Consider the following 20,833-nt stretch of genomic DNA (forward strand, 5'->3'; position numbering starts at 1 on the left):
GCTGAGTTCTCTAAGTCTGCTTTCATGATCCCTGACCTTCGTTTCCCTCTTCTTTTCAGCTTCATTATTTTCCATAATTTTATCTTCTAATGGCTAATTCTTTCTTCTGCCTCATCCATCCTCATTTTTATGGCCTCCATTTGGGTTTGCATTTGGCTATAACATTTTTAATTTTAGCTTGACTAGATTTTAGTTCCTTAATGTCTGTAGAAAGGGGATCACTGGTATCTTCTATGCTTTTTTCAAGCTCAGCTAGTATCCTTATATTCATTTTTTAAAATCCTAGTTCAGACATTCTACTTATATCTGCATTGATTAAATCCCTGGCCATCATTTCTTCTTGTTCTTTCTTTTGAGGTGAATTTCTCTCTCATGTCATTTTGGAGGAAGACAAATAAAATAATAATAGAATGAAATAAAAATTAAAAAATTAAAAAAATTAATAAGGAAGCTAGATCTTAGCTGTGTTTCGTCCTGCTTGTTAAGGGAAGCTTGATACAAAAAGGAGAAAAGAGGAAAGAAGAGAGAAAAAAATAAAAAATTAATTAAATTAAAAAATAAAATAACATTAAAAACTTCCTTCTTTCTGTATCTAAGAAAGAAAAGAAAACAAAAACAACAAAATGAACAAACAAGTGAATAAACAAACAAAAAACCCCCCAATGAAGCTAGGTTCTGTTTTCCGTAGAGCTGAAACTTTGCAACAGTCTGTGGTCAGTAGACTAAGCTCTGGAAGGGAATTGTGCAGGTGTTCTTGGGGAGGGGCCTGCTGCTGTTTCTCAGGCTGACTTGCCTTAGTGGAGATTTGCCTGGAGGGCACAGCAGGTCTTGGTGTAAAGGCTATTTTCTGCTTGGTGGTGCTGTTTAGCTCACTGGGGTTGATCACTGCTGGCAGACTAATGGTGAAAATGGCTTTACTCTGTTCTCTAGTCTCCTAGGCGGAAAGTTCTCTACCTCACAGATGTGTGATCAATCACACCTCCTGTCTCCTTTCTGTCAGCTCCTGCCTAACCCCCCCCCCATCTGTATCTGAGCTACCCACCTACCAGGGAGCACCACCCTCTAGATTTTTATCTCAGGCGAAGCTGTTTCAGAACCCCACACTTCTGAGATCCTTGTGGCTTGGACCCAAAGTGATCGGCTGAAAGAGGGTCTCACGGTGCTGTGGTGGAAGTTGGCTAGTTCCAGGAAAGGTTGCCCCACCACACAGTGGCAGCGACTTAGAATTTATGGTAAATTGTAACACACAGCCCCCACCAGGGTTTGCTGTCCTCAGATGGAGTCTTTGTTTCTATATGGGTGATCATGGCTTGATGGTACCACTGGGTCTTTTACCTGGAAAGGCCATATCACCTCTACCAAAGGCACTCTAAGCAAGAGAACCTATTCTCCTTACCTGCCCCAGGGGATCCTCAGACTGCACCGTCTGCTCTGAGGGCTCATCCTGCTTCCTTGCCAGGGCACCACCAGGTGTTGACCTCTGGAACTTCAGACTCAGATCCACTGTTTATTAAAAAAAAAAAAATCTGGCCGTATTGAAACCCTCTTCATTTTCCCTGTCAGTGATTTTGGGGAAGAGTTTTCTTGTATAGTCCCCTTGTGTGTTTTCACTCTTTCTCTCTAGCTGCTTTCAGGGGGAGAGCTTTCTTCTGCAAACCCAATACCTGCTCTCTCTCTCTCTCCCTCTGTATTTCTACTCTGTTCTCTCTCCCTCTGTCTTTCCCCTCTCCTCAAAGACAGCTCCCATACCTCTATGGCACCGTCTCTTCTCTTCTCCAGTTCACCTCTCTGCACCATGTACCTGCTGCATTTTCTCCCTCAAATTAGATGGATTGTTCTGTTAATCCTCAGATTGGTTTCCTAGGTGTTCAAAATGGTTTGGTGTTGATCTAGCTGTGTTCAAGGGACAAGACAAGCCCAGGGTCCCCTAATTACTCCACCATCTTAGCTCCTCCTCTAAAAAAGAGGTTTTTTAAAATAATAAAATAGAATATAATAGATCAAATTGCAGATTATTCTGTTAATCCTCAGATGGATTTCCTAGATGTGCAAAATGGTTTGGTGTTGATCTAGCTGTGTTCAAGAAAGACAAGCTCAGGGTTCCCTTACTACTCCTCTGTCTTAGCCCCTCCTCTAAAAAAAGGTTTTTGTTATTTTAAATAATAGAATAAAGAAAATAAAATAGAATGAAAAACTGGTCTTTCTGCCAAGGTCTCTCACTCAAGTTATGCAGATTGTTGCCTTAACCCTCAGATCAGTTTCTTCGGTGTTCAAAATAGTGCGTTGTTGATCTAGCTGTGTTCGAGGGGTAAGATTCTGCCACTGTAACTCCTCCAAGTCTGCACATTTTCAATGTCTCTTCCCTCTCCCGTGTACATACACACTCCGATAGGCGAGTCTCTATAGATGAAAGGCAGGTACCAGACTCCCTTCTATTCTGTGCCTGGTCATGTTGGCATTTGTCACTTCCATAATGCCACCGCTGTCACAACCCTGCTTTGGGCTCGTGGATAGCTGTTAGAGTTCTGGATTGCGGGCCTTTTACTCTGGTTTCTGCATGCCTCCATCCATTCTTGGCACTAGAATCATGAAGCTCCTAAAACCTCCTTGATTTAAAGCCTTCCATATGTTCCTCCATTGCCAAATGGACACTCAGCACAGAAAACTTTGTAATGTTTTTTATCTCCCTGACTTTACCTCCCACCAAGAATGTGAGGTCTTTGAGGGCAAAAATCACCTCTTCTATCCTTTGTATCATTATAGACTCTTCCCATGGGAATTCATGGGACTTCCCCATGAATTCTGGTCCTTTTCATTGATAGGGAAAATGACACTGAAGTGTACAATTTGCTCACTGCATACAAATTGTTGCTTACTTGGTTTTGTTTGGTTTTTCTTCCTGTGTCCACACAGCTTCTCCCTATATCTGCCTTAAGATAATTATCTGACAATGATTACTCACTTTGTGACTTCTACTTCTAGGAACCTAAACTGTCAGTCATTTATCTTTTGCAGATCTGTTTTTCAAACCTGATTCTTGAAAAATTCCTAAAGCAAGTAGAACCAGGTTAAAAGCATTTACAAGGTTGTTCTCCTGCATGGGGAGTATCACTCCCTGCCGAGTCCCTTCTCACTGCAGGGACTGCATGTGGAATGGAGCCCCTTATGTCGGGTGAGGGGCGGCTCTTCCACGTGCCTCATCCAGGTGTGTGAAAGAACAGAGGGCTCCCCTCCATGCGGCACTGTGCAGTGGGAGTGTCATACACATCCCTTATTATTTTTAAGAGAATTCTGAGTAGCGTAGAAAGCAAAAAAAACTAACCATTAAAAAAAAGGCAAATAGGAAAAAACAGCTCAACTTTACAAGATGCAAAAAAATTATGAATAAATGACTACCACGAAAACCTCTACACTCGTAAAGGTGGGTGTGTTTTTGCTCCTGGCTGGCTTACAATACCCTGTAATTGGAACTACCCCAGAGTCACAATGCCTTGAGTTTAAAACATGTCATTAATTGACAAAAGCACGGTTCCTATTATTGAGTCCAGAGAGAACTTCTCCCAAAGATTTCCATAAACAATCTCTAGAGTAAACAGAGTAAACAGTGTCCTCAACATTTTTACAATAGATGCAGTAGAGGGTTTCTTAAGGCTGTCTCTTATAAAGTCCCCAAATATAGCCTTAGGGGGTAGGACATCTTGGAGAAGAGAGGCTTCCTTCAAGCCTGGGTGGTAGAGTAGAGGGGGTAATCCTAAACTAGATCAAGATAGGCCTGACAGGGCTGGGTGAGGCAAGGAGGGGGTAGGGTAGGGCTAGGCCAGGCAGGGCTTCTGGGTAGGGTTGAGCCCCAGCATAAACTGGATTGAGCAAGGCTTAGTTTGGCAAGGCAGAATTGGGCAGGCACAGACAGCACTGGGCAGAGAAAAGCATGGCTGTGCTGAACCAGTCTGGGCAAGGTCTGGTCAGGGCAGAAGTCATCAGGACTGGGCAGGGCTCAGCAGGACTGGGCAGGGCTCCTGGGGCTGGACAAGACTGGGCAGGTTTGGGCAGGGAACAAAGCATAGCCAGACAAGGTCTTGGACTCTGGAAGGAGTTGCTGAAGGAAAGAGAATGTTCTCTGTTCCCAGCAGTCCTTAGAAACTGCAATCTCAGAACTCATCCTCTCTGCATATCAGGAGCCCACCTTCCCTGCTTTCACTGTGGACTGTGAACCCAGGCAAGGGTAGCATAGACTCAAGAGGCTTCCCTGAGGATAGTGGCTCAATTATCATCCACTGAACAGAGTAGTGTCTTCCTGGTTGGAAAAGACCATTGGGATCTAATGTGTTCTCTGCCCGGAAGGCCCCTTTTCCTGGAAAACTCCTTGTGTTTAATACCCAGAGCAAATGGCACTTAGGCCTCAGTTTTGCAAATCTCTGACTCTTCACCTACATCCACCTTGGAATGCTAACAATTGTATCTGTGCCATTCCTATTGCTGGTAGAAATTTTGTCCCTTCTCTCCTGCTCATTCATTATCATGAGTCAGAGTGATGTTACTTGATTCATTCCCTAATTTGGCACACCTAATATTAGTAACAAACTGTTAATAAGGACACCTCTAATAGGAGCCACTTTCATTATGTGAAGTTAGATTTGCAGGATCAGGGAATAGAGTTGGAAGTGTCATTAAGAGGTCTTGTTAGGAAACTGAGGCCCAGAGTAGATAACTTCACTTACAGAAGTTACCCAGAGAACTCAGGGGAGAACAGAGGCACACTTTTCCTGACTCTTGGTCTGATGTTTTCCCTTGAAGAGTTTTCAAAACATGTGGCTTTATATCCGGGCACTCAGGGCTCATGGCACTGAAAGCAAGATTCTCTTCATGTGGGTCAGCAACTCCCAGGACTTGTAGAAATTTCTCTGGAATGTCACTGCCCAACTTGAACTTATGACCCTCTGTCCCTTGGTCCCTCTCCCCCTTGGTATTCCCAAGAGAGGGAATTCTCTCTCTTTCTCACCTGCTCCCCCTCTCTCTATCGTTTTTTAAATAGTTTTGCTAGGGGGCTATAGGATGCCTTGAAGTTGAGTGAGAATCACAAAGAAACACATTCAGATAAGCCTGGTGAAAGAGGAATGACCTGGGTTTCATACCTAGAGTGAATCAGTTACCATTCCTGAGTCCTAGTTTTCCAACCTGTAAATTGGAGCTGAGATTATTTCCCTCATAGGACCGTCACAAGGAATATAAGAGATCATAAATGCAAAATGCCTAGCACAAAGGTGCTCACTAGACACATTTTTTTTTTTTTGCCTTTTTCTTTAAAGGAGCCCTCAGGTTCCATTTAATAGAGCCTGTTCTGCCTGAGAAGCAGTTCCAAATAGCAGGCTTAGGGGTATAGACTCTAAAGTTGACACTAGTCCTACTTCAGAGTTTTGATGCCACTTATAGGCTGTGTGAACTTGCCTAGGTGAGCCTCAACTTCCACATTGTTCCTCCTTTATAGAATCATTGTGAAGATCAAATGAAATATTCCCTACGAACATTTTAGCAGCTCAGTACTTAGTGCAAATCAATGCCGGCCATTACTGGCAGTATTATTACCCATTAAAACACTGCAGACAGATGTCAGTGAGAATCATCCAAAGGCTGGAGGTCCCTGTGGCTGACTAGCAACTCTCCCTTGGATCCAGCTCTCTGGCTAGGCCTACCAAACCCCACACACACCTCCTGCCTCTGGGCTTGATCCTCCAGCCTGTATGAAAATGGAGAGGTCTTGTGGCAGCTGCCTCTTCCTGGATGTGTCCAATCCCAGACCTGAAAATCGCTTAGAAGCATGTCTAAAAACTGTGTATCACAATTGTCACAGATGTAACAGCATCACAGTGGTTAAATCAAATGCAGGGGTCCTCCCTCCTCCCCATTCCCCCCATGCTGGACCTCTCCCACTAGGACTGCTGCTACAGCTCTGGGTGCAGGACTGCCCCCTGCCCTACACCCCAACCCCTTATCTGATTGCAGATTCTCCCAGCCAGAACCTGTCTAACCCAGGGTTTAATGTTTTACTTAGATAAACGCTTAATGAACATAGAGTGGTGGACTCTGTCCTGAGGGGGCTCATGAAGGAGAGGAGTGGTCCTACCCCAGCCTGGACCTAGAGCTGTTTGTTGTGCACTACCCTCTACCCTTTCCCCCTCTCAGATTTGGCCATTCCAGCAGGCCCCCTAGGTCCTACTCTATTGGGCTGGTACCCCCAACCTCAGCAGTCAGATCTCCCCCCGAGGCAGGGGTGTGTGGATGGGCCCCAAAGGATGATATGATTGGAGAGCTGCTGACAGAGCTGAACCACAGGGAGGAAGGGCCCCTGCAAGTCCCACCCCTGGGCCCATCTAGTCCTAGAGAGAAAGATCTTATGTCTGGCTGGGCCCCTGGAGTCTCGGGGTGACTTTAAAAGAGGGCCTCTCCAGGGGCCTAAGGGACATGGTGAGATGAAACCACTGCCTTGGAAACCATTTTTTATGTGTTATATATGTTTTATGTTGACTTACACAGTATACCTGTGAGGTCAGCAGGGTACATCTCCATCCCTAGTTAAGGGAGGGGGGAGTTGAGGCCTAGACAGGATGAATGGAGTGCCTGAGGCCACCAAGTGAAACAGGCAGGGCTAACACTAGAACCTGAATTTTGAGGTCTTCTGACTAGGGTCAGTGCTCTTTGTAAGGGGGCCAGCTGCCCTGGGCAGGTCCACCAGCGGTCCTCTGCTCCTTGAGAGGGTCCTCAGGTCCTAAAAGGCAGCTGGGCCCAGATGTCAGCACCTGTGGTGTGAGCGCTGGGCCTTCTGCCTGGGGGAGCGGAAAGCCAGCCAGCTGGGCTGGTCAGGCACTCCACAGAGCCCACTTCATCCTCTGCAGAAGGGGTACAAAGACGGCTGGCCCCCAGAATCCTGGGGCTCCTATGAGAATAAACTGAATGATGAGGGAGAAAGTGTTTTATACATAGTAAACAGTCATGAAATGAGTAGCATAATTAATCCAGAGGCAAGGAGCAAGGTTGGGAAATCTCACAGAGGAAAACAAGGTAAGAAGAAAGGAGAGTGGTAGAATAGGGCTGGTTTTCTTTGCTCATCTCCCTCCATCTTCCACTGGCAAGCTCTCTACTGTACCCGTGTGGGAGGTGCTGACAAGTTTTATTTGACTCAGAAACCCCAAGACCAGCTTTAAGATGAAAATAACTTTATGAGGCAAAACCCCAATGTATATTCCTAATCTTCCTTGCATTTTAGATTTTAAGCATGCTATTATATTGATATTTCAAATACTACTCTCTCTACTCCCAAGAATACAAATTAGGTATTCTTCTGTTTGACACCATGCATTAAAAGAAAAACAATTTAATTCAATGTGCTAATGTAATTTGCACATAGATAACGCTTAAAAATCACGTCCTAAAAATGTCAGACTTACCTTGAACAAGTCTTAGTGGGGATATATGGCAAAGGAGAGGGAATAAATGCATCATACAGAAAGCTGTAAAATATAGAAACCTTAATCAACTGTGAGTGTAAGTTTAGGCTTCAATAAAGGAGACTAATTATATGCAAGTGAATAATTATTTTAAATATGGATATAATTGGGATTACCTCTTGGCTCACCCAATACTGTAAAACATGACTTTTATACAGCAGACGTTTTGTCATCACTTCCCATTATTCCTCATAGAATATTTTTGGAGGAAGAAAGAGCTTTGCCAGTGACTGGAAGGACCTAAGGGAATTGGTTGGCTTCATTAACCCTTGCATGAATGATGAACTGAAGCCTGGAGAACTTAAGTAACTCACCCGAGGTCACACTGTCAACCAACAGAGGGGTTTGTGTAGTGCAAGTGCCCTGATTTCTGAGCTTGTGCCCTGGTCTATAATGTTTAAATGCAGCTATTCACTAGTAGTTTTTGTTAGGGATGTTATCTGGTGCTACAGTCTCCTTTTTAAAAAGAATCTTCTTAAGTCTCATTTGTAGAACTCAATATGTTTTCCCCTCCCATTTGTTTCACATTATGTTGTAAGGAGACCCAGGGTTCTGCAGAAGTGACTTCACCCCCGAACATACGAGTGTATGGCGGTAGAGAGGACTAAGGTGGGAGGTGGTAGTGGATCAGCAGGGTCCTTCATCCTCAGTCCCCTTTTTCAGAACTGCTGTCCACTAGTTGTCATAAAGAATGGATTTCAGAGAAGAGAAATGAATTTTAAAAAGAGGATTCCACTGCCAAAAAAAGAATAGGAGGATACGACTGAGAGGAAACCATCCCCCTAGGACGGTCAGGCCAGGGTTGAGGGGGGGATTACCGAGGTCGAGGGTGGGTAGCCAAGGGCTGGACAGTTGCTATTTCCACACAAAGGCAGGGAGGAAGGCCTGACAAGAATGGGGCTACACGTGTTCTCATTCCAGGTGTGAATCTGGAGGAGCTGGGAAACACCTGCCTTTCCCAGCTGCTCTGGGAGGTTCTGTTTGGCTCTGGGAATCTGGAGCAGCAGCCAAGGACTGCTTCAGAAAGGAACAGGCTGTTTTCTGAAAATAAGACATTTGGTGTCTTTAAAGGCAGTGTACTCCCAGCTCCCCACGTGGTGCATTCACTTTGAAAGGGAGCAAGATTACAGAGCTGTTCAGGGATGAGTGGAAGGTTCAGAGACATAGAGCATCAAGCAATCCCAAACTCCATGTTTATGGGTCCAAATCCTTTCATCTTAGGATCTCAAAGCACCTTACCTGGCATTAAGGATGATTACTTCAGCTCTGCAGAGAGAACACAGAGACCAGAGAAAGAACAGAGCCTGCAGGATGAGATACTGAGGGGATGGTATACCATGAATAAATCCTTGAAATGCTGTTGGAAATTTAATAGGATCTATTCCCCCCTCCCTCACCTTCTTTTGTGGAGCCTGGAACTAAAAGAAGGGCAATTATGTGCATTTGGATCTGAATTTCATTTTTCATTCCTCAAAATGTTGCCAATGAAATAATCCTAAAGTAGGGTTTAGATTATTATTAAGAAAGCTGAAAAGAAAGTGCATTCCATCCTTTGAATAGCTCCTGAAATAAAAGAATAAAAAACATACAGTGCTTTATTGTTTAGGCCCCAATTCTAACCCCATAATTTATTGAGAAGGCAGTAAAAGATCCAGCAGATATATCTGTGAGGGTAGAGCACCAACTCTGAAATATATAAAAGTGAAAGCTCAAAGTCCAAGAATCAGTGATCACATCATAAAAAGGGGGGAGGTAGGAACAGCCTGTGTGAATTTTAAATATGCTACCCTATTTCATCCTTATGGTATCCTTTACTGTGGGTATCATCATCTTCATTGTGCAGGTGAAGAAACTGAGACTCAGAAAAGGTACAATTTATTTAAGATCACATGGTGAGGAAGAGTCAGGATTTGAATCCAGATGTAATTGATTCTGAGGTCTGTGTTCTTTTTGTCTCATTATGGATAAGTTCTAATTTGAGGCTAAAGGTCAATGCTATTAGGCTTTTAAATGTGTTTAGGACAACTAAATAGACAAAACATTTTGAAATAAATTTAACAAAAGATGTGCAACTCCTGTATGAGGAAAACCATAAAACACTTCTGACACAAAAGTAGACTTGAACAAGTAGAAACACATCCCTTGTTTTTGGAAAGGATTTCTCAATATCATCAATATGTTGGTATACTTTAAGTAAATTGATAACTTTGATGTAATCACAAAAATATGGTAACATGCTTTTTGCCCTGTAGTTGGACAAGATGATACTAAAAGTTCACATGGGAAAATAAACATGAAAGAATAGCTATTTATGTGTGAGAGGTGGGTGGGTTGGGGGGGTAGAAGGAGGGATCAGGCCTACCAGATATGAAAACATACTATAAATCTTTATGATTAAAAGAGCATAGTACTGGGACATAGCTTGATAGGCCAGTGGAATAAAACAGAAAGTCCCAAATAGAAACAGACCACATATATCCAGAAATTCAGTGCATATAATAAAGCAGGCATCTAAAAATCACAGGGGAAAAGATCAATCTTTAGTAAGTGGTGTGAGTCAATAGGTTATTCGTGTAGCAAAATATAAAACAAGATCTATGTGACATACAAGACTAAAGTTAAAATGGGTCAGAGGGAGAGTGAGACTTCCGGCTATGGTGGCATCAAGAAGTTGGCATATTCCACCCTCCCCCTGCCCCCAAAATAAGTGTAAAACTGGGAAAACTATAAGAAAAAAATCATTTAAGGGATCTAGAAACTGACCAAAGACAGACAGAAAGTTGGTAAGGATCTATTCATAAAAAACTACTAAAGCTTCAGGTGAGAACACCAGAGTCTGCAGCCAACTTACTGGGGCTGCGATCACTCTTCAACTATCACCCTCATCTCTACACACAGATCTGTTGGGAAGATTAGAGTTTCACTGTTGCAGAATTGGCCAGGAAAACAGCAGCTTTGCTGCCAAGATGTTTGGACCCCATGAGGGGCAGAAGGAAAAAACTCAAAGACTGTTGTCATCAGAAGTACATAATTCAGTATAAAATGAGTAGGGAAAACCTACAACTCTGCCTACCTGAGGCTGTGTCTCCAGGACAAGTCAGGGCACGAGGTGGATCAGTCATCCATTTCAGAAGGAGAGCCTGGAAGTGACAGTATAGAAGGGCTACATAAGCTCTCTGCCTACCCTTGACTGACTATGAAAACTGGCACATGCTCAGAAGAGGCCTAGGAGAGCCCAGGGGGAAGTGAAAGTCAATACAGACTTGAGAACTGGCTGAACAGTGAGCTCTTCCTAACCTATAAGTAGATAGGTCAGCAGAGGGGTGGGTGGAAGCCTTAAAGGATCAAGGTGTTTGAGAAAAATCTTTACTCATTGTCCACTAAGCTACATAATCCTAGAAAGCTTGGTTTAAAAATGAAGATAAGATTTAAAAAAACTGATGAGAGACATTAGTGTTTGCTCAGGATGGTAGAGCAATTCTGCAGCTTAAGTCTAGGCAAGTTATTCCCTGCCCCCGACCAAAACCAAAACTAAAACAAAAAACCCCATAAGAACTCAGGAAAAACAAATCAAAACAGAATCCAGAATTGTTATAAATATTATCTAAGTTGTTTCCAACAAAAATGAGGCATGCAAAGAAACAGGAAAGTGTGATTCATATTCAAGAAAAAAATTCAATAGAAATGGATTCTGAGTGGACCCAGAATATTAGATTTAGCAAAGAAAACTTTAAAGAACTATTACAAATGTGTTCAAATAATTAAATAAAACTGTTTCCAAAGAAATGAGGGGAATATGGTGGTGATTTAACAAATAGGAAATTTCAATAAAAAAACTATAAGAAGAATCAAATATAATTTCTAGAATTGAAAAATACAATAATTAAAATACTAGATGTGCTCAATAGATGTGATATAGCAGAAGAATCAACAAAATTAAAAAAATAGTTCAAGAAAATTAAGGAGCAGGAACAAAATTTATTGAAGGAAACTTAATGAGAGCCTCAGAGACCCCTGGGACAATATCAAACATACTCACATATCTGTATAAAGGGAGTCACAAAACGAGAAGAGAGAAAATATCAGAAAAAATCATTTAAAGAAAAAGCAATTGAAAACTTCTCATCTCAGATTGTAGATCCGAGAGGCGTAAGAACCTGAACTAGAATAAACACAAAGAGAACCATACCTAAGCACATCATAGTCAATGATAAAATCCAAAGACAAATAACATCTTTTAAGTAGCAAGAGAAAAATGATTTGTCATATACAAGGGAACAATAATCCAATTGGTTTACTTCTCTTCAGAGAAAATGAATGTCATAATATGGTGTAATGACATGTTGCAAAAATGCCAAGAGAAAAAAGAAACGTCAACCAGGAATTCTATATCCAGCAATACTATCCCTCAAATATGAAGACAAAAACAAAGTTTTCCCAGATAAACAAAACTGAGAGAATTCATTGCTAGCAGACCTGTCTTACAAGAAATTCTGAGTAAAGATCTTCAGAATGAAAGAAAATGTTACAAGATGTTAATTGAACACATAGGAAGAAGTGATGAATACCAGAAATGGTGAATGTGTGGGCAAAGTATAAAAAAGAATGGAGGAAATTGATGTTGGTTGGAGTAAATGTGGTATATTTTATTGAGATTAAAATGATGTAAATTTGAACTCGATTATGATAAATATAATGCAATCTTATAGTGATCACCAAGAAAATAACTAAAAATAGTGAAAAGTAAATTGATCAACTAAAATGGTACACTAAAAATTATTTGTTAATGTAAGAGCCACTAAAGGTGGAGTAGACAAGCAAATAGAAATAGAAGATTGTGTGGAAAATAAGTAACAAAATTGCAGACATAAATCCTATCATCTCAATAATTACATTAAATATAAGTGGATAAAACACTTAAAAGGCAGAAGTTAAAAGGCAGACTTGGGGGTATCTGGGTGGCTCAGGCAGTTAGGCATCTGACTCTTGATTTCAACTCAGATCACGATCTCACAGTTTGTGAGTTTGAGCCCTGCATTGGGATTTACACTGACAGTGCAGAGCCTGCTTGAGATTCTCTCCCTCTTTATTTCTCTGCCCCTCCCCTTCTCTGTGTCTGCCTCTTTCTCTCTCTCAAAAATAAATAAACACTAAAAAAATATTAAAAAATAAAATTAAAAGCACAGTGGATTGAAAAGCAAGATTCTGTAACAGGGAGAAACTTAGCATGTCTGACTCCATTTTGCTTTTTTTTCCCTTGCTCTGTGACTTACAGGTTAGAAACTTCTGCTCAGGCCTGCATGTAGGCATGTTACAGCTGAGATTTGCAAAAAACGAAAACCAAAAAACCCAAAAACCTGCCTTTTTTTTTTTTTAAATCAAAGCATTCGTCACTCAAGGATTTAAGGAAGAATGTACAGAAATGACTGTGCTATTATGTTTCAGATACACAGGAGCAACATGACCAGCTTCCTGTATGCAAAGACAAACTACCTAGGGGCAAAAGAAGTCACACAACCTTCCTCGGAGGTTCACAGACGTCAGTCATTTTTTGACTCCAACCCTCTCTCTCATGCCCCTCTTTCTAACGTAAAAGAAGCTTATATATTGTGCTGGGGGAGATGGGTTTTTGGGACAGTAATCTTCCATCTCCTCAGTTTCCTGGATGTCCAAATAAAGTCACCTTCCTTGCCCCAATATCTTTTCTCTCAACTTAATGGCATGTAGAATGAACTTGCAGCATGCAGAATGAACTTGGGCTTGATTGTAGTTTAGCTTTATGCTATTTATAAGAGAACTATGTTAAACTCAAACAAACAAATAATAAGAAAAGAATATGCCACGCAAACAATAAGAGAACTGAAGTGGCTATAAATAATATTACAGAAGGTAGATCTGAAAATAAGAACTATAAGTGAGATAATGAGGGAAATTTCATAATGATACAAGAGAGGATATATAAAGAAGATAGTATAATTATGAACACCTAACAACAGAGCCCCAAAATACATAAAGGAAAGGTGGCAGAAATGAATGGAAAAACAATAATAGTAGCATATTTCAATACCTCATATCAATAATAAATAGAACTAGAAAGAATATTAATAATTATATAGAACACTTAGCCAGATATTTATAGAGCATGCCACCTGCAACAGCAGAATACGTTACTTTCAAGTATACAATGAGTATTCTCTAGGATAGAATTTATGCCAGGCCATATGACAAGTCTTGGTAAATTTACAAGGATTGAAATTATACAAAATATGTTCTTTAATCACAACAGAAATAACTTAGAAATTTATAACAGAAATGAAAATTTTAAATCCTTCAGTTTTGAAAATTAATCACATTTCTGAGTAATTCGTGGATTGAAGAAAGAAAAAAATCACAGGATAGATTAGAAAATACCTTGAAGGGAATGAAAATAAATTACAACATATCAAAAGTTTTCAGCTGCTGCCAAAGCAATGCTTAGAGGAAAATTTATAGCTTTAAAATGCTTGTATGAGAAAGGAACAATCTAAATCTCCACCTTCAGAAGTTAGAACAAATCAGCTCAAAGTAAGTATAGGGAAAGAGATAATATATTTTCTTTTTTTTTCTATATTTCTTAATTTTTTTTGAGAGAGAGAGAGACAGTGTGAGCAGGGGAGGGTCAGAGAGAGAGGGAGACACAGAATCTGAAGCAGTCTCCAGGCTCTGAGCTGTCAGCACAGAGCCCGATGCCAGGCTTCAACCCACGAATCATGAGATCATGACTTGAGCCAAAGTCAAACACTTAACTGAGCCACCCAGGCGCCCCTAGAAATAAAATATTTTCAATGAAATAAAAAACAGAAAAATAATAGAGAAAAATCAATGAAACCAAAAGTTATTTTCTTGAAAATATGTTTAAAATAAAGATTAACCTTTAACGAGACTGACCAAAAGAAAAAAAAATGGAAAGACAAATTGCCAAACATCACGAAGTTAAAGGATTTATAAAGGAATATTATAAACTTCAGGTCAACAATTTCACAAATTTGACAATTAGATGAGATAAGCAAATTCCTAGAGAGATACAAATTACCCAGACTAACTCAAGAATAAGTAGAAAATTTTAATAGGCATGCAAAGAGTTAAAAAGTTGAAATCATAATTGCAAATCCTCCCACAAATAAAAACCCAGGCCTAGCGGAATTCAGTCAAATACATGCCAATCTTTACACAAACGCTTTAGGAAAATAAAGGAGACGGGAACACTTCCTAACTCATTCTTTGAGGCCACTATTACCGACAGCAAAAGCAAACAATGACATCACAAGGCAAGAGCATTATTCCTCATGAAAATAGAGGCAAACCTCCCTAAACTGAATCCAGTAACATGTAAAAAAGGACTACACACAGTGATCACACAGGATTTATCCCGGGAATCCAAATGGCTCAGAGACTTGAGTGTGAACAGGAAAACCACACAAGTGTTGGAATAAAACATGATTGAATTTAGTATATCCTTATTAATTCTGCTTTGAACTTTGTAAAATCCAAATGTACTAAATGAAAAGATTGATAATTTGACTACCTCAACATAAAAAAAGAAAGTTTTCAATCATAAAAAAGAAAAAAAAAGCACATGCAGCTTTACCCATAATAAGAAATTAAAATTATACCGAAATACTGTTTCTCACCTCCAGAACTAGGATTGGAAGACAGGAACTGCTGTTTATTGCTAGCAGGGATGTGAAGTGGTGTAATCCCTGTGGAGGGAATTTGTTATTGCAAACACAACTACATGTATATACATAACAGTCTAATAATGAAGAAACATCAAACAAACCCATGTTGAGATAAATTTTGTAAAATAACCAACATGTAATCTTCAAAAATTTCAATGTAGTAAATGACAGAGAAAAACTGAGAAACTGTTTCAGGTTAAAAAATTCTAAAGAAACATGACAACTTAATGCAACGTAATCCTGGACTGGATCCTTTCGGGGTGGGGGGGGGAAGGGGTGGTGGGGAAAAAACGACTGCAAAGGGTATTATTGGGACAATTGATGAAATTAGATAATCTGTAGTTAGATAGAAACATACTAATGTTAGGGACATCTGGGTGGCTCAGTCAGTTAAGCATCTGGCTCTTGGTCTCAGCTCAGATCTTGATCTCAGGGTCCTGAGTTCAAGCCCTTCATTGGGCTCTGCATTGGGCATGAAGCCTACATAAAGACAACAACAAAAAAAGTATATTAATGTTAAATTTCCTGGACTTGATAACTATGCTTTGGTTTTATAAGAAGATATCTCTGTTTTTTGGAAAAATGCATTGAAATATTAAGGGTAAAGGAATGTGATATATATAACCCTTTCTCAAATGGTTCAGAAAAATTATGAAATATATGAAATATGTATTAGTAATATATTTATGAGGCATTAATTATAATACTTTGATAATACATGTATTATAAATATATATAGAAAGAGAGAATATGATAAAACAAATATGAGATGATATTAAAAATATGGGTAAAGATTATATGAAAGGTTTTGTGCTGTTCTTGCAACAGCAAGATTTCTGTAGGCTTGAAATTGTTTGGAAATACAAACAAGAACAAATTAATGTGGCTAAAAATAATATCCAAAGCCCTGTAAGACCTGTACTGTATTATATATGAATTAGAGAATTAGATTGCTGTTTAGTAAAAACATCAGGGACACACCACATTTTTTTGTGAGTTCTGGATTTTAAGATTTTTAATAACCGTTTTGGAAATAATCTTTTTTCTTTTAAATAAAGCAGCAGCAAAACTAATATACACATAAGATTTATAATAAAACCAATTCCCCCCAGACCATTCCCTGCTAGATAGCAAGTAAAGACAATACCTCTTGACTTCCACTTTGTAAAATGAAAGCATTAAGACCCTATCCTTCCCCTTCTTTCAAATCTCAATTTCTGTGAATTAACCCTTTAGATTGCTAAAGTTGAGAGTATCTACATTATTTTGGAATTATAATTAGTTTTCTTTGTCTTTAATTGATTCTAAAAGTGGAAACCAACACAAAACTTTCAGGTTATTATGAGGAGGTGCTATTGACTATATAGCCAAGTACTGTGCTCTGATTACATTTCTTCCTCAACGGCCACAATATCTTCACTCCTGTGCCGCTCAAAGGAGAAATCCTCAAATGGGTAGTCTTCTTGCACTCCTCCAACTGGTCAGGGTCATGCCATATTTAAGATTATTTCATATTTGGACATTGACTTTCTTGTACTTACCCCTTAGTGAAATAAAGTGCTTTACACTTTATTTGTTAAGGGGAGAAATGTATCGATTTTCACCTCATTCCTTTTACTACTCAGTCTCTATGTTGTTCAGAATCTGTTTCATTTCTTCTTCAAGGATAATGATCTCCTGTTCTGTGCTGTGGTGAGTCAGCTGCTTCATATTTGGACCATAGCTTTCTTGAGAGCTTTTCATTTTTCTTGGAGTATCTAAGTGCCTTCCTTTATTTACTCCCAGCTTTTTCTGGGCTTTGATCATCCCAAGTGTGATTTCACACTCCATTCTGTTGATTCCTTTCTCCCTCCCTCCTCCTACTCCTGTTTTCTCTTTGTGTGTTTGTTTGTTGTTTTTCTCCTTCCGTTATAGTCTAGCAGTCTCTGTTCCAGATGAGAAATACATGGCAACCTGAAGTTTTTTTTCTTTTGTAAATAAATGTACCCTCCCCCTCCCCACCACCACCCCAGTAGTTTTATGAGCTTGTATTTAGGCTTGGGGTTCATGTGTCTGGATGGGTGACAGTTTCCTTTGCCCTCGTTGATGCTATGTTTCCTCTCTTAGGAATCCCATCAATTGGATCTAGACCTTCTGACATGTGTGCTATGTCTCCTTTCTGTTCTATTTTGCATCACTTTGGCTGTTTTTCTTTTTGTTCTGCATTCTGGAAGTAGTCCAGAATTTATCTTTTAGTGATTCTATTTATTTCTACTTTGGAGAAATTACATTTTTGATTTCCAAGAGATCTTTATTATCCTCTGATATTTAAAAACAATTTTTGTAAAGTTTATTTATTTGTTTTGAGAGGTGGGGGTGGGCAAGAAGGGAGAGAAGGAGAGGGAGAGAGAGAATCCTACGAGACTCCACACCAGCAGTGCAGAGCCCAGTATGGGGCTTGAAGTCATGAACCATGAGATCTCTTGACCTGAGCCGAAATCAAGAGTCAGACATGTAATTGACTGAGCCACCCAGGGTCCCCTATCCTTCAATATTTAAAACTATGGCACCCTGGTCTTTTTTTGTTAGTGCAGCATTTTCTTGACTTCCACTGGGGATTAAATATATAGATATATTTAATCTTGGTGTTTCTTTATTGTACTGCAGGCTTTGTCCACTGAGTTTTCCACTGAGGCTGGGAGAGGGCTGACTGGAAACTCTCTGTGCCTGTCTCCATGTTGACTCCAGGTTCCACTGTACTTGCCCCAGCTGGAGGCTGCCCAACAACTTCCCTCCTTGCTCATTTCTGGCCGAGTCTGTGTGTATCCTAGGCTGAGGTTTCATGTTATTAGTCATTGTGCTTCCAGTGATTTCCTTTTCCCTTTGTTGAGCACTCTGGTCTGCTAATGAGCCCTTCCTGCCCTATTTGATCTTTAATGAGACCTTGGGAGGAATAAGACAGGTGTTCCGTCCACTATCTTTGGGAATCAATTTTAGTTACCAACAGTTTTGTTAACAGAGGTCTTTGCCTGGCTATCTACCTCCAGGCAGCACCACCCTTTTACTGTCCTAAGCAGTTCGGACTAAATTTTAACTTTAGACATGGTGCTTCCAAAAATGTTTTTAGCAGCACTATCAATGCATTCTGTTTTTTCAACTTTCCCAGAGATGAATCTACTCATTCCTGAATTAGTGTTTCTTCTTTCACTCAGGATCAGTATTTACCATGTGATAAATAATCTTGGTTTTCTGGAACTTCTCCAAATCCTGAGTTTCCAAAGTCCAAGCCAGGATCACAAAATCTAGAGTGATAAGTTTGTCTTGAGCATTGCTGTCCCCAAGCTTTTGCTTGTTTTTTTTTTGTTTTTTTTCCCCCACTGGAGTGTTCTCTCCTTTTTCCTTTACCCCGCCTGTTCTCTCTGTCCATACAAATCTCACCCAAGCGTCAGGGCTAGTTTGGGCATGCCATTCAGTGCTCTTATCCTGTCAATATCCTTCTTCTGACAGAGTCTGCCCAGAGCCCTGCTGAGGGAGGTGGTTCCTGGAGATTGTTGAACCAGAGGTCCCCTCCTTCTTTCCCATCATAGGTGGTTATATCAGACCTGGCCATGACCCAAGGAAAACCAATCTATAGATAATGACAACAGCCTGTGAGGTGATTTTGCCTTGTTTTACCTCATCAGACTGATGGAGACTAAATTGGATCCAAGACTCTGTATTAGCTGTTCAGTGATGCTGAGGGTGTGTAGTCCATAACACATGGAGTGAAGCAAATACAGAGACATGGGGAGTCACATTAATGGTTTGGCATTGGCGAGTGACAAAAAAGGATAAGGTCATCGCTGGCACTATCGTGGGCCCCAAGTGGCCTTCATCTGGCCTCAGACTCTATCATCAGGGTTAGGCCATGGAGCTATTCTTCATATGAAGTCTGGCTGGAAACTTTTCCTGATTACAGTGAGGTCTGGCCAATGGCTAGGAGTCTTTTTTCCTTCATCTTGTCTGCATTCAAATCATTAGCCTCTTTTTGCTTGGGAGTGTTATAAGAAAGTTTTAGAGCCAGGCCAAAGTGAAACAAACCCAGAGGTGTGCTGTTCTAAGGCATAGGCTTCATGAAGCTGCCACTGCCACCCAGGGATTGTCCTTCCTGTAAACTCACAGAGCACTTTGAGCACTACAGATGTTCCTTTCAGGACATGGCCCATGCTGCGCATCTTGGCTTTCAGACCTGCTCTTACCCCTACAGGGTTAGAAGAGTTTAAGGCCCATGCCTTGTGTGCCATTATGTCCTCCCCTGTGCCTGGAGTGGGGATGACACCTAAGAACTGGTCACCAAATGTTTGCTGAACCTGTGAATGAAAAGATGGAAGGGCACAAAAAGGAGAGAGCAGTGGAGAAAAAGATTTTAATAAATACACATGGGAATTTCTATCTAGTTATTTATTCCACTAAGCACATGGATGCATGAATTCATTTAATGAGACTTTTTTGGGGGCACACTTGCTGTGTATTAAGTGTTAGATATACAGCGAAAGGGAAGATGCAACCCACCTTTCTTCTTCAGGCATTCTCAACCAGATGGGAAAGAGGGCGTTTACAAAGTAATTATTATATCACAGGAAATGTTGTGTTCTCATAGCTCTCTGAAAGTAAAAGACAGTCCAATATAGAAACAAGGAAGTCTTCACCAAAAGGGAGGAGAAATTAAGCTCCTATTATGTGTCTGTCCTCTGCATAGATTCACTCAGGTGATTCTCGGAGTAAGGCCTTCATACTGTATAATAATCCTTTGTTCATCTTCTAGGTGAGGAAATAGACCCAGGAGATTCAGGCAGAGCCCTGGGTCCCGTGGCCAGCAAGTGACTGAGGCAGCACTCCCCCAGACCTTTGTGACTGGAAAGCTGCTGCCCTCTGGTGCGTTGGGTACCTGCCACAGGTAAGTGCCGCAGAGTTACAGACTGCTCAGACCCAGCTCAGCAGCCAGGAAACACAGGCTCTGATTTAGGAAGATTGTTCTGACTGTAACTAACACACTTGGGGCCTTTAGGCAAAAACAAACCCACTGTTTATTGGCTTCCCAAGACTCTTTCAGCCTCAGCAGCGGGCTTCTGTTCCAAGGAGGCCTGGGGTTGCCATCTTGCACACCTGGCCCTTGGGCCAGCGTGGCCAGGAGGTGCAGACAAAGGCTCCAAGCTTCAGCTTCCCCAGCTGCTCTGGCCCTGGGCTCTGCAGCAGTCCGGCTGCAGGGCTTCCTTTAATTGTCATAATCCTGTGGACTCAGTTGTTGTCATTGTTATTGCTTTGTTTTTGTTTTTGTTTCAAGCACTAAGTTCAGCAAGGGGTCTGGAAGAAGGAGGAAAACATTTATCTATCATTGGTGATGTCATTAGCAAAAGTAGTTGGCAACTTCCAGGCCAAAGTTGTGTCGGAGCCAATCTGGAGAGCAGCCTGGCTCCTGGACGGAGGAAAATGGAGACACATGCAGGAGGAGAGGGGCCCTGAGGAACCGTGCCCTGAGGGACTGCACAGCCACCTGTTGCTGCTGGTCGGCAGGCCTCCAGATACTGAGGGATAAGACCGGGGCCTAGCAGTGGTGGGGTGGGAGACACAGGCCCCAAGTGCCATTCTAAGGGG

General features: G+C 41.0%; 1 long non-coding RNA gene across 1 annotated transcript in view; it reads left to right on the forward strand.

Annotated features, from left to right (window-relative positions):
* Positions 1–20,833, forward strand: part of LOC115289135 — a 140,854-nt gene that overhangs the window by 112,388 nt on the left and 7,633 nt on the right. Inside the window, exon 3 of the long non-coding RNA XR_003907405.1 lies at positions 20,004–20,135. This is a non-coding gene — a long non-coding RNA (uncharacterized LOC115289135). The remainder of the gene's footprint in view (positions 1–20,003; positions 20,136–20,833) is intronic.

This window comes from Suricata suricatta, chromosome 4, assembly GCF_006229205.1.
Source record: "Suricata suricatta isolate VVHF042 chromosome 4, meerkat_22Aug2017_6uvM2_HiC, whole genome shotgun sequence".
Classification (NCBI taxonomy): domain Eukaryota; kingdom Metazoa; phylum Chordata; class Mammalia; order Carnivora; family Herpestidae; genus Suricata; species Suricata suricatta.